Raw genomic sequence first — 12,836 nt, 5'->3', positions numbered from 1 at the left:
AGTAGATGTCCTAACCGACTTGCCAAAACTGTAGTTTGTTAACAAGACATTTGTGGAGTGGTTGAAAAATGAGTTTTAATGACTCCAACCTAAGTGTACGTAAACTTCCGACTTCAACTGTATTTAGTGTTGTTTACATTGTTCCAAATGGACAGAAAAAGTATATTGTAATCTAACTGCACATTGAGTTGAGGGGTTGAGGGTATGTCCTGAACAAATGAGTGATTTTGGTAGTAGAACTTTTCAGTCAGAAATGGCTGTAATTATGTTGCAGCTTTAGCAACACGGTCAGCACGATAAACACTGTTAATGTTCTGTGGTGGTCGCTGCAGCAGGGAGGAGAGACAACAGGAGCCAGTCACACAGTCACTTGCTGTTCTGAGGGAAAGAAGGGGATAGGGGTGCAACTCAATATTAGGAAGGTGTTCTTAATGTTTTGTACACTCAGTGTGTGTAGAGAAAGAAAGAGAGAGAGAGGGGGGAAGAGACAGAGGAGAGAGAGGTTATGAGACAGTCCAGTAGCTGTCTGCCGTGCCAGAGCTGTGTGTGGAAGTGTGTTGAGTTCTGCTAACATGGGGAGGCTGGAGACACTAGTCTTGTTTATAGGGACACTATATCATGCTACAGTTGAGTTCCTGTGTGTGTGTGCGCATACGAGACAGGATGGGAAGCAGTGCCAGGGCATAATGGCACGCACACACACACACACACACACACACACACACACACACACACACACACACACACACACACACACACACACACACACACACACACACACACTCTGACCCTGACAAGCAGGAAACCATCCATCCGTCAGTCCACATGGCTGACAGAGTATGTGTTCCATTGTCCTACATATTTATTTATGACAGAGAGAGGAGGGGGAAGAGAGGAAGATAGGGAAAAACAAACAGAGGAAGACGGAGACAGCCAGCAAGAAAAAGAGAATAAAAGATGAAGTGATAAAAGAGAAAGAGAGAGGATTGGATCTTTCTCCCTGCCTGGGGCTGGCATTAAATCAGCGGCTCTCATTACCTCCCGTCTCAGAACACAAAAGAGCCAGCCCCATCTCCACACCTCCAGGGTCCAGGGGCCCAGAGGACCACAGCTCCCCCAGGATCAGGAGCATGTCCTGGGCTTATTAACCCAGCTCACCTCCCTCCTACTTCTTCACCTCTGCACCAAGCACAACCCTCTCCAGTCACACCTATGGGATATTTTCATTGACCCCCTTTATTCAATCATGTTTTATTATTGCACAAGCTCTACCCACACATACACTGACACACAGACACACTGCCGCTACTCTGTTTATTATACAGTATATCCTCATTGCCTAGTCCCTTTACCCCTACCTACCGACATGTACATATTGTCTCATTTACCTCTACCTCGTACCCCCGTACCCCTGACTCGGTACCGGTACTTCTTGTATATAGCTTTGTTATTGTTATTTTATTGTGTTAGTATTTCTTTTACTTTTTGCTAATCTTTGACTTTTCTCTGCATTGTTGGGAAAGGGCTCGTAACTAAGCATTTCAAGGTAACGTCTACACCCGTTGTATTCAATGCACTGACTTGCCTAGTTAAATAAAGGTTAAATACAAATAAAAAAATGTGATAGAGGCATAGAGGGACGTTTCTGGGGGCTCAGACGCACACACACTCTCTCTGTCTCATTGAAGGGGATCGAGGCTGTGCTGGGCTGAGTGCGGGGGGTGGGGGTGATATGCTTTTATGTGGTGGCCTCAGGCATCATAGAGAGTGAGTTAAGATAACGGATGGGGATGGGAGGGGGAATGGGCTGTGGGTAGGGTTTGATGTGGTAAGGATGGGAGGGGTGATGGGGGGGGGGGGATTTAGTTCAAAGGTGAAAGGTTTAAATTCAGGATGAGTGTTTTATCGTTTAGGCCTCTGACACACATTAAGTCACACAAACTTACTGACATACACATACAAATAGACCTATATACATTTTCTAAATCTCACCAACATGTATGCAAGAACCACAAATACACATTCCATCCTCGAGAACAGACAAAAACCCAAACTCTAGATGGAGGAATCAGATCCTTCAGTATTATAAATAGGGTGCTGACACACCAAACTAGAGGTCGACCAATTAATCAGAATGGCCGATTAATTAGGGCCGATTTCAAGTTTTCATAACAATCGGAAATCTGTATTTTTGGGCACCGATTTGCCGGATTATTTTTTTTTTTACACCTTTATTTAATCTTTATTTAACTAGGCAAGTCAGTTAAGAACATTCTTATTTTCAATGACGGCCTAGGAACGGTGGGTTAACTGCCTCGTTCAGAGGCAGTAAGACAGATTTTCACCTTGTCAGCTCGGGGGATCCAATCTTGCAACCTTACAGTTAACTAGTCCAACGCAATAATGACCTGCCTGTTACGCGAATGCAGTAAGCCTAGGTAAGTTGCTGGCTAGCATTAAACTTATCTTATAAAAAACAATCAATCAATCATAATCATGAGTTAACGACACATGGTTGATGATATTACTAGATATTATCTAGTGTGTCCTGTGTTACATATAATCTGACTGAGCATACAAGCATACAAGTATCTAAGTATCTGACATTCATTCAAACAGCACTTTTGTGCGTTTTGCCAGCAGCTCTTCGTTATGTATCAAGCATTGCGCTGTTTATGATTTCAAACCTATCAACTCCTGAGATGAGGCTGGTGTGACCGAAGTGAAATGGCTGGCTAGTTAGCACGCGCTAATAGCGTTTCAAACTTCACTCGCTCTGAGCCTTGGGGTGGTTGTTTCCCTTGCTCTGCATGGGTAACGCTGCTTCGATGGTGGCTGTTGTCGTTGTGTTGCTGTTTCGAGCCCCAGGAGGAGCGAGGGGGACGGAAGCTATACTGTTACACTGGCAATACTAAAGTGCCTATAAGAACATCCAATAGTCAAAGGTTAATGAAATACAAATGGTATAGAGGGAAATAGTCTTATAATAACTACAACCTAAAACTTCTTACCTGGGAATATTGAAGACTCATGTTAAAAGGAACCACCAGCTTTCATATGTTCTCATGTTCTGAGTAAGGAACTGAAACGTTAGCTTTCTTACATAGCACATATTGCACTTTTACTTTCTTGTCCAACACTTTGTTTTTGCATTATTTAAACCAAATTGAACATGTTTCATTATCTACTAGAGGCTAAATTGATTTTATTGATGTATTATATTAAGTTAAAATAAGTGTTAATTCAGTATTGTTGTAATGGTCATTATTACAAATAAATTTTTGTATTATTTTTATTTTATTTTAAAATCGGCCGATTAATCGGTATCGGCCTTTTGGACCTCCAATAATCGGTATTGGTATCGGCGTTGAAAAATCATAATCGGTCGACCTCTACACCAAACACACCTGTAACCTTGGCAGTTAGTGACACACACACACACACACACACACACACACACACACACACACACACACACAAGCTGAGAGCAGTAACTTAATACCAATATAAAAACTGGCTACATACCAGAATTGGGCTCAATTCCATTTTGTTTCCTGACACTTTCTCAAAAGTTCAGTTTCAATACCGGACAGTTCAGTTTCAATTCCGGACAGTTCAGTTTCAATACCGGACAGTTCAGTTTCAATACCGGACAGTTCAGTTTCAATACCGGACAGTTCAGTTTCAATACCGGACAGTTCAGCTTCAATACCGGACAGTTCAGCTTCAATACCGGACAGTTCAGTTTCAATACCGGACAGTTCAGTTTCAATACCGGACAGTTCAGCTTCAATACCGGACAGTTCAGCTTCAATACCGGACAGTTCAGCTTCAATACCGGACAGTTCAGTTTCAATACCGGACAGTTCAGTTTCAATACCGGACAGTTCAGCTTCAATACCGGACAGTTCAGCTTCAATACCGGACAGTTCAGTTTCAATACCGGACAGTTCAGTTTCAATACCGGACAGTTCAGTTTCAATACCGGACAGTTCAGTTTCAATACCGGACAGTTCAGCTTCAATACCGGACAGTTCAGTTTCAATACCGGACAGTTCAGTTTCAATACCGGACAGTTCAGTTTCAATACCGGACAGTTCAGTTTCAATACCGGACAGTTCAGTTTCAATACCGGACAGTTCAGCTTCAATACCGGACAGTTCAGTTTCAATACCGGACAGTTCAGTTTCAATACCGGACAGTTCAGTTTCAATACCGGACAGTTCAGTTTCAATACCGGACAGTTCAGTTTCAATACCGGACAGTTCAGCTTCAATACCGGACAGTTGAGTTTCACCTTAAGACAACTACTGACTTAAGTGGAACTGACCCTCATTCTACACAGAAGGAAACACCTGTAGTCTGAGAGTCCAACTCAAACAAATAGAAACTTCCACCGAGGCAGAGAAAGAAAGAGGGGAAAACTGCTGAAATAAAAAAGAGCCAGCTGACTCAGAGAAAAGCACCGCTTTTTTTATTTTTAGTCAAACCCATTCTCATCCCACAGAATCAACCAAGGGGATGAAACATCTGAGAAACACAGAAAGTCTGGCCAAGTTCAACAGACACACACACACACACCCACACACAGCTGGTCATATCTCAAAGCTACGTGAGTCAACTACTATACTTAAACCACCAAAAAGAGACACGCCCACTTTCACATATTGTCTAGCCTGGGTTTTTGGTGGAAACACTTGTTGATTACTTATTCTTGTTTTAACAAGCAACTCTTGCCTGCACTGAACACACCTCTCAAAATCAACAAATAGGAGCCGTCACCCTAGAGCAACAGCACTTCACCACAACACTTTTCCACAGGTAAAGAATGAAAGCCCATTCTAATGCCTCTGTGCCATGCCATCCTCAGCAACATGCTGTAACAGGACTTGTACCAGGGCTTAAGTCCTGGAGATCAACAATACTCTGCTCTATAGAATCATATTCATAATTCCATCCACTGGCTCTGAAAATCCCCACTTAAGGCCTGGAAGGGCCCAGCTAAAGGATCTCACATATGGCCTACAAAAAAACCCAAGCTGTAGGGTAGCGCTGTGTGATTGACTTTGTAGACCCAACCTTCAGTGCACAATGAGGGAAAACATTTCCATTGTAGAGGAAGAACCATTTCGCTACTGCCTATTATGAATATGAACCAGCTAGCAGCATACACTTAACGGGTTATTATGCTACAGTAGACTTGAGACATTTTGTGAGTTATGACATGGATCGCTGCATATGCAATGTGAGTTATTACGACACGGTCCTGCTCTGTAAAAGCTGTGTGTGTGTGTGTGTGTGTGTGTGTGTATGTGTGCGCGTTAGCCACGTCAGTTCAGTATTATAACCACTATTTGTTCCTCTGCGGTTCTAAGCCTCCACAGTCCTTTATGGTCCCTTCATGTTTAATAAACTGCATCACAACCATAAACGTTCTCCGCTTACATCCTATAAAGTCCTGTTTCTGTGTGTCGTTGGCATTACAGGGAGCAGCAGGTGGTTTGGATTTTCCTCTTTCTTTTCCACACTCATCAAGGACGTGTTGCGCGCCAGACACCAGGGCCTTAGCGGCAGAGAAGAGATTCACAGTGAGTATGTTACACACTCAGTAATTAGGGAAACTTCTAAACAAATACATTCAGTCATCTTCTAGCCATTTGGGCATGCAAGTAAAGGCAGAACGAAGAGTTCTCTCTCATGTGGTTGTTGTAAAGAACAGGACAGGGGAAGCCTGAGAATAACGGAAGAAAGGAAAGAGAGACAACGAGAGCGAGCAAGAAAGAGAGAGGATAGTGAACATCTGGTTGCAGTAAAGAGCAGTGCTTGGATAGGGCGGACTGACAGACATCTGCTTTCATCGTCACTCAGTCAGTAAACCCCTGCAGAGGAATGACCACTGATCTGGGGCCAGTTATGGCAGCCAGACCTGCCAGAGACATGACATAACCATGGTCACAGACCAGCTCCTACAGACACACATGCCAAACATAATGTAACATACTGGTCAATCCTGCCAGATTGTTAGGAGCTCAACAAGTCAAGCACATGGAGATCAAAACAAATCTCCAGATTTAATCAGACCGTTTTCTCTCTATTGTTGAGGTCAAGCTGTTTCTGGCTAAACATGCCAACAGGTCAAAATAATTCCTCTCGGTTTAAGCAGACTTCTTTTCGGTGTGTCGATGGGTTAGCTGCCAACGTCACGAAAGCAATGTGCATTCTTCCATGGGGCAGAAGTCAGAGTGTTGTTGTGATTCTTGATGGCCAGATTACTAGCAAGATGGTATCAAGAACAAGATGAAACAATGTCTTGTTTTCAGGTGTTGACCTTGTTTTCAGGTGTTCTTGTCAATGCTAAAATGGCTCAAATTCACTAGCTAGCTAACCAACAACAGTAACAATCTACTCATTGTGCAAATGTATTTTTGTTTTCAATGAAAAAGTTGGAGACAAAATATAGTTTACATGTCAACAATTTAAGCCAACCCCGTCTGTTTAGCCCCATAGCTGCGCACGCCTCGGTTTTGTTGCTAAACAACCAACCCGTCTATGAGCAAGGTACAGATTTGGCATTGACAGAATGGTGCACTGTGGAGTTGTAGAGAGAGACAGAGAGCTGGGTATGATACATGGGAAGCAGACAAGAAGCACACACAGAGATTCCTGTGTAGAGTATGTCATATTCTATTCTATTCTCTCAGCAGATACGAGGTAATACACACTGGAGCGCACAGAGTTCTCAGTGTTCTGGGGGGGGGGGGTGCATGATGGACGACAGGGACAGTTTCTGCCTCAGGCCAAGGAATTATCAACAAAAGAGTTGGAAACAAGTAGTGTTTGACTCTATAGAGTGCAGTGAAAGCATATTGCAAACGGGATGGTTCGAGCCCTCAATGCTGATTGGCTGACAGCCGTGGTATATATATTTTTTACATTACATTTTTTTTGTTCACCTTTATTTAACTAGGTAAGTCAGTTAAGAACAAACACCGGCCAAACCCGGATGACGCTGGGCCAATTGTGCACCGCCCTATGGGACTCCCAATCACAGCCGGTTGTGATACAGCCTGGATTCGAACTAGGGTGTCTGTAGGTATGCCTCTAGCACTGAGATGCAGTGCCTTAGACCGCTGCGCCACTCGGGAGCCCAGTTTAATAAACCGTAAACCACGGGTAATGAAGTGTGCCTGTGAGATCTTGTGGTTTAACTTCAACTATTGATTAGCAGCACTTTAATATAGCAGCTTAATCTATCCTGTTCTATATTGTCACCAATTTTACTGTTCCATCCTCTCCTAGGTCACAACAGCATCCAGCTGCAGTCAAAGAGCTCCAATCAAAACACACTCCTCAACCCCTCCAGTACAACACACAGGCAATGAAAAAGAGAGAGGCCAGTGAGATGGAAGAGAGAGAGAGGGAGAACAGAGGGAAACACTCACATAAAACAACACAGCAGAGAGAGAGAGAGAGAGCGAGAGAGAGAGAGAGGGAAACAGAGGACAAGCTAGTATTTTATTTTTAGTCCAACCCATCCTGATTCCATAGAATAGAAAGCAAGGGAATAAAAAGGTCTGAGAGACAGAAAGACAGGAACTGGCCAACAGAAATGCTGAAAGGGATCTCTCAAACGTTATCTCGCTCAAAACACACACACACACACACACACACACACACACACACACACACACACACACAGCTGTCTTCTGTGTCAGAGAGGACCTCCGGAGGACGTTTTCCAGGAAGGCTTGATAGTCAGTGAAGATGCGTTGCAGAGCTGCCAATACAAACCTATTACAATCCCTTTTAGTTCCACTCACTCCAGTCCTCCTCAGCCCTATAACACATTACTAACCCCATTGTATAACATTACAATTAATACAATTACATATACATTACAATGCGTTACTGCTCAAAAGACCCAGTCCATGACGACACGATAGCCTACTCATCACTTTAGTGAATGAGAATCCATGACATGCACTGTTAACACAAAGGCAGGATCCCATAAAGCTCTAGAGCCCTCAGCCCAATGCTGGTTTATGATGTGAGGGCTGGCCTACTACTCTTCCTAACATCATGGCTGACCTGGAGAAGTGAAGGCATTCAGATCACACTGGGTGTTGTCCTGGTTGACACACAACCGTTTGGTGTGGGGACTGTTTAACACACACACAGGTCTGGGAAAACACTCCACAACTACTAACCCCCTGGCACTGACTCATCATGTCATGTCACTACATGGGGAAAAGGGGGAGGTTATAATGGTACCCTCTCCCTCTGTGGCCAAAGGGACCCATCTGACCCACTCATTGACAAGTCAGCGAGAGCTCAAATACCGAAGTTACGAGAGGTGGAAAAACATACATTTTCAACCAGGAAGTTGATCACAGCTGAACCAATTCAGTAATATCAACCGAACACTGGAGCTCAAGCTCCAATGAAGTGAAGACTGAAGACTAAAGCATCGTTCAATAACGTGTACTAGAGGAGGAAGTGGCCTTACAGCCTGTCCATAGACTGTGGTGTATGTAATGGTATTTCCTCTGACAGAGCACAGTAGGACGAGGCCCACTACAGTGTGTTTATACAGGCTCGAATGCAAATCATGAGGATATGTCTCTGTGTGTGTGTGTGTGTGGTGTGTGTGTGTGTGTGTGTGTGTGTCAGAGTTTGAGGGAAAAAGGGTAGGAGGGGTCATAGCACTAGCGACAGATGTGGCAGAAAATCCCTGTTTATTTATCCTGAGCCAGTCTTCATTCAGCAGTGTGTGGGTTGTCACGATACCAGTATCCCGATACTACAATCCCAGATTTTCCTTGGCAAAGCAGACTTAACTTTATGATCCTTTGAAAACCTACTTTATTTCAAATATTGTAGAGTTATACCTTGCAAAGGTAGCCTAGCGGTTAGAGAGGCGAGCCAGAAACCGAAGGGCTGCCTGCTCAAATCCCGGGTCTGATGGGAAAGATCTGGCAACCAGAGTGTTGCTGCTATCAAATCCTAGATGCCATTGCGCCCTTGAACAAGGCACTTAATCCCCCACAACTACTGCTCCAGACGCCCTGTGTGGCAGCCCACTGCTCCAACCTGTACATGTGGGCGTGTCTTTCAGAGGGGTTGGGACAAAGCTGTAGTCAAACTTCAGTTGGACCTTGTTTACAATTGAGGAATAAAGTGATCTTAAATAAGGCCCAAAGCAGACATTTTTATATCAATATAAAAATATTTTCTGGGTAACAATTAAGTACCTTAATGTAATAAGTTTCATTAAAATGGGCAAAAACAGCTTTTTAGCTAAAATAAACTTTCTCAAGCAAGAATTTAGCTAGGACTGTCTGGGAGTGGTCAGAGGGGCGAAGGGAAAACTGAAAATGAGCTGTTATTGGCAGAGAGGTTTGGAACTCTTTGCTTTTGGTCTATTAACCAATTGCCTGCACTGGGCCTGAAATCTGAATAATAAACTAAATGTGACCACATAAGGACTGTTTAGGACCTTCCTTACATCTCAATACTGGTATTGTGCCAACCCTAGTGTGTGTGTGGGGTGTACAGTAAGTTCCCTTGTACATAAAAGCTGTAAAGTATAGAAGCTGGATGACAACAATAAGCTTTGTGTTTCTGTAAAATGAGCTTCCACCTGTGTGTGTGTGTGTGTGTGAGAGAGAGAGATCAATCACAGCAGGGTGTGGTCAGAGTCTAACCGTGTTTGCTCTTATGTAAAGGGTAACTTTATTAATAGCAGGGTAAGCACTTAGAGAGATAACACACAGACAGGACTACAGGTGCCGGTGTTTGGACTTCTGAGAGCACTGTTCACCTACATGTGGTCAGCCTCTAACATGAACACAGGGAAACACTGGAGAAATGAGCTCCATCAGCAGTAGTGGGTATGGACAGAGGCACACGCAAGATGAAATGTCACAACACGACAACGCTGTGGGGTCACTAATGGAGCAGCAATCCTCTGCGTGATACCATTATCAGCTGTCAGTCTTGTTGTGGCTCTCTGTTTAATGTCAAATGCTTTTATTCATGTGACTGAACATGTTGTCGAGGAAACAGTACTTCTGTTATTTAGCTGCTTAGCAACAAAATAATGAAATTCCTATTTTCTGAACAAAGTAGTTGGCAGGACAATAATGTTTTCTGTACAAACCAATGATACATATATACACACACACACACACACACACACACAGACTTGTTGCTTTATCAGTGTATCATTTCCCTGATCCACTTGTCTATTCATGGGTGACAATCCTTTATCATACCTCATGTATTATGTACAGACCCTGGCCGTGATCCTACTCTCCGACGGTGTCTCTGCAGGAAACACATTTCCAATTCACACATGCTTTTTAATACCTACTTGTACATGTGTAAAATCGAGACAAATACTATACCAAGAAGTGGCCTTCTCTGCGAGCCAGTGGAAAACCTCCCTGGTCTTTGTGGTTAAAACCTGTGTTTGCAATTCACTGCTCGACTGAGGGACCTTTTAGATAATTGTGTGGGGCACAGAGATGGGTAAGTCATTTAAGAATCCTGTTAAAACCCCATTAAATAAACACAGAGTGAGTCCATGCAAGTTGTGACTTAAGCATATTGTTACTCCTGAACTTTATTACATTTGTAAAAATGTCTAAAAACATGACAATATGGGTTTGTGTGTAGGCCAGTGATACAACATCAATGTAATCCATTTTAAATACAGGCTGTAACACAACACAATGTGGAAAAAGTCCAGGTGTGTCAATACTTCCTGGAGGCACTGTTACAGAGCACAATGATGAATGAGTGAGCCCTGAGTCTAGGCACCAATCAGCATCCCTCAACACCTTGAGACAGGTCGCTGGTCCAGAAGAGAGCTCAGGGTCACAGCTATGGAAAAACCCACTCGTGTTGTCTTTGAGGGGAAATAAAAATGGAGGAACGTGGGCGAGTTTCAGCTGTAAAACAGTCGGTCACAATAGCCAGGGTTAAGAGGTGCTGAAACACATGCTGGTGGAGACAGGCGAACACACACACAGGCAAACACACACACCTAAGTTATAGAACCTTTCCTGCTACCAAACGTCCACACCTGACAAACAAACAGCACCTGGCACAGAGGGAAAGAGAGAGGAAGAGAGAGAAAGAGAGAAAGAGGGAGAAACAGTACATTCAGTGCCTGAACAGATGAAGGGGAGGAAAGAGTGTCCTGTTGTTGTGTCTTTGTAGTGGCCAGAGTGGCTGTACCAGTTCTGACGTCAACGCTGCAGGCAGAGGGAGGGATGGACAGACACAGCTGAGACAGGCCTGGAAGCCATATGAAAAAACAGAGTGAGGGGAAGAGAGGCTTCAAAACAGATCTGGATAGAGTACAGAATAAATTAGAGTTATTGACGACTGATGCACTTAAAAAAAGGACACCACTGAAGAAAAGGAGAGTGTGTTACACACATTATACACTGTTGACGAACAACAGTCAGAATAATGTATTTACGGGAACAGCAGAACAGTTGTGTAATACAGCCAGCTATACACTTGAAACAATGTTCTTTCTACATTCTGGTATTTGTTTGTTTGTTTCTGTCTTCATCCCAAATGGTATCAATTTGAACATCTGGACATTTAGCTTTTTCTACTCGTGTCTTTCACTAAAAGAGTTCTAGAAAAGCGATAAGAGAACAAAGTAGCCTGAACCCTTGCTGAACTAACACAAACCCTTCAATGAGCGGTGTGTGTGACAGTGAGTATGATAAACGCGAGAGAAAACAGTGACACTGTAGTGATTGTGGAGACATCTACATGTTAATCATTTAGCAGACGCTCTTATCCAGAGCGACTTACAGTAATGAGTTCATACATTTTCATACTGGTCCCCCGTGGGAATTGAACCCACTACCCTGGTGTTGCAAGCTCCATGCTCTACCAACTGAGCTACACGGGACAAGATGGAAGTAGACCGACTCCCTCACTGGCTCCTACCCCAGGGACAGGCCATCCTAGAGGCGATTAAATCGTGCTTATCTCCCCTGTGCTGGGTAAAGCCCCAGATTACACACTGGTCAGCATCCCTTCTAGGTCTGTCAGCATGGCTCTGGTACTCCAACCACGGATGGAACCAGGGATGAGTGAGTGAGAGTGTGTGTGTGTGTGTGTCCCTGCCGGATGATGACACAATGTTGGTGTGCCCGCATCTGGACTGGATGATGGCAGAACACTTTGTTAAAGCTTGTGTATTATCCATACAATGTGTGTAGGTACTACGTAGACTCACCATAAAAGACCATCTCCCCACTGACAGAGTATGACAAGACAGACATGGATTCAGAAAAGACACAGAAGAGAGAATGTTCAGGAGAGAGAATGTTCAGGGGAGAGAATGTTCAGGGGAGAGAATTTTCAGGGGAGAGAATGTTCAGGGGAGAGAATGTTCAGGGGAGAGAATGTTCAGGGGAGAGAATGTTCAGGGGAGAGAATGTTCAGGGGAGAGAATGTTCAGGGGAGATAATGTTCAGGGGAGAGAATGTTCAGGGGAGAGAATGTTCAGGGGAGAGAATGTTCAGGGGAGAGAATGTTCAGGGGAGAGAATGTTCAGGGGAGAGAATGTTCAGGGGAGAGAATGTTCAGGAGAGAGAATGTTCAGGAGAAACAGGGATAGAAAGACATAGGCAAGGAACCCTCACTCTCTACAACTATACATGTTTAGATCCAACCCTTAATCCTACAGCTCTCACAGGCTTATACCACTAGACTGGTTCTACTGGACTGTCTCCAAACACACACACACTAGGATTTAATACTTACATCAAAAGAAAAGGGGGGAAACGGCTTTCCGTTTACTTTAA

General features: G+C 43.8%; 1 protein-coding gene and 1 non-coding gene across 2 annotated transcripts in view; both read right to left on the bottom strand.

Annotated features, from left to right (window-relative positions):
* Positions 1-12,836, bottom strand: part of nhsl1b (NHS-like 1b) — a 177,218-nt gene that overhangs the window by 156,974 nt on the left and 7,408 nt on the right. The window lies entirely within an intron of this gene.
* On the bottom strand, positions 11,863-11,936 carry trnaa-ugc. Its single transcript has one exon. It is a non-coding gene; the product is annotated as a tRNA-Ala (tRNA).

Source organism: Oncorhynchus mykiss, chromosome 4 (genome assembly GCF_013265735.2).
Source record: "Oncorhynchus mykiss isolate Arlee chromosome 4, USDA_OmykA_1.1, whole genome shotgun sequence".
NCBI lineage: Eukaryota > Metazoa > Chordata > Actinopteri > Salmoniformes > Salmonidae > Oncorhynchus > Oncorhynchus mykiss.
This window is presented reverse-complemented; position numbering and strand designations above follow the sequence as displayed.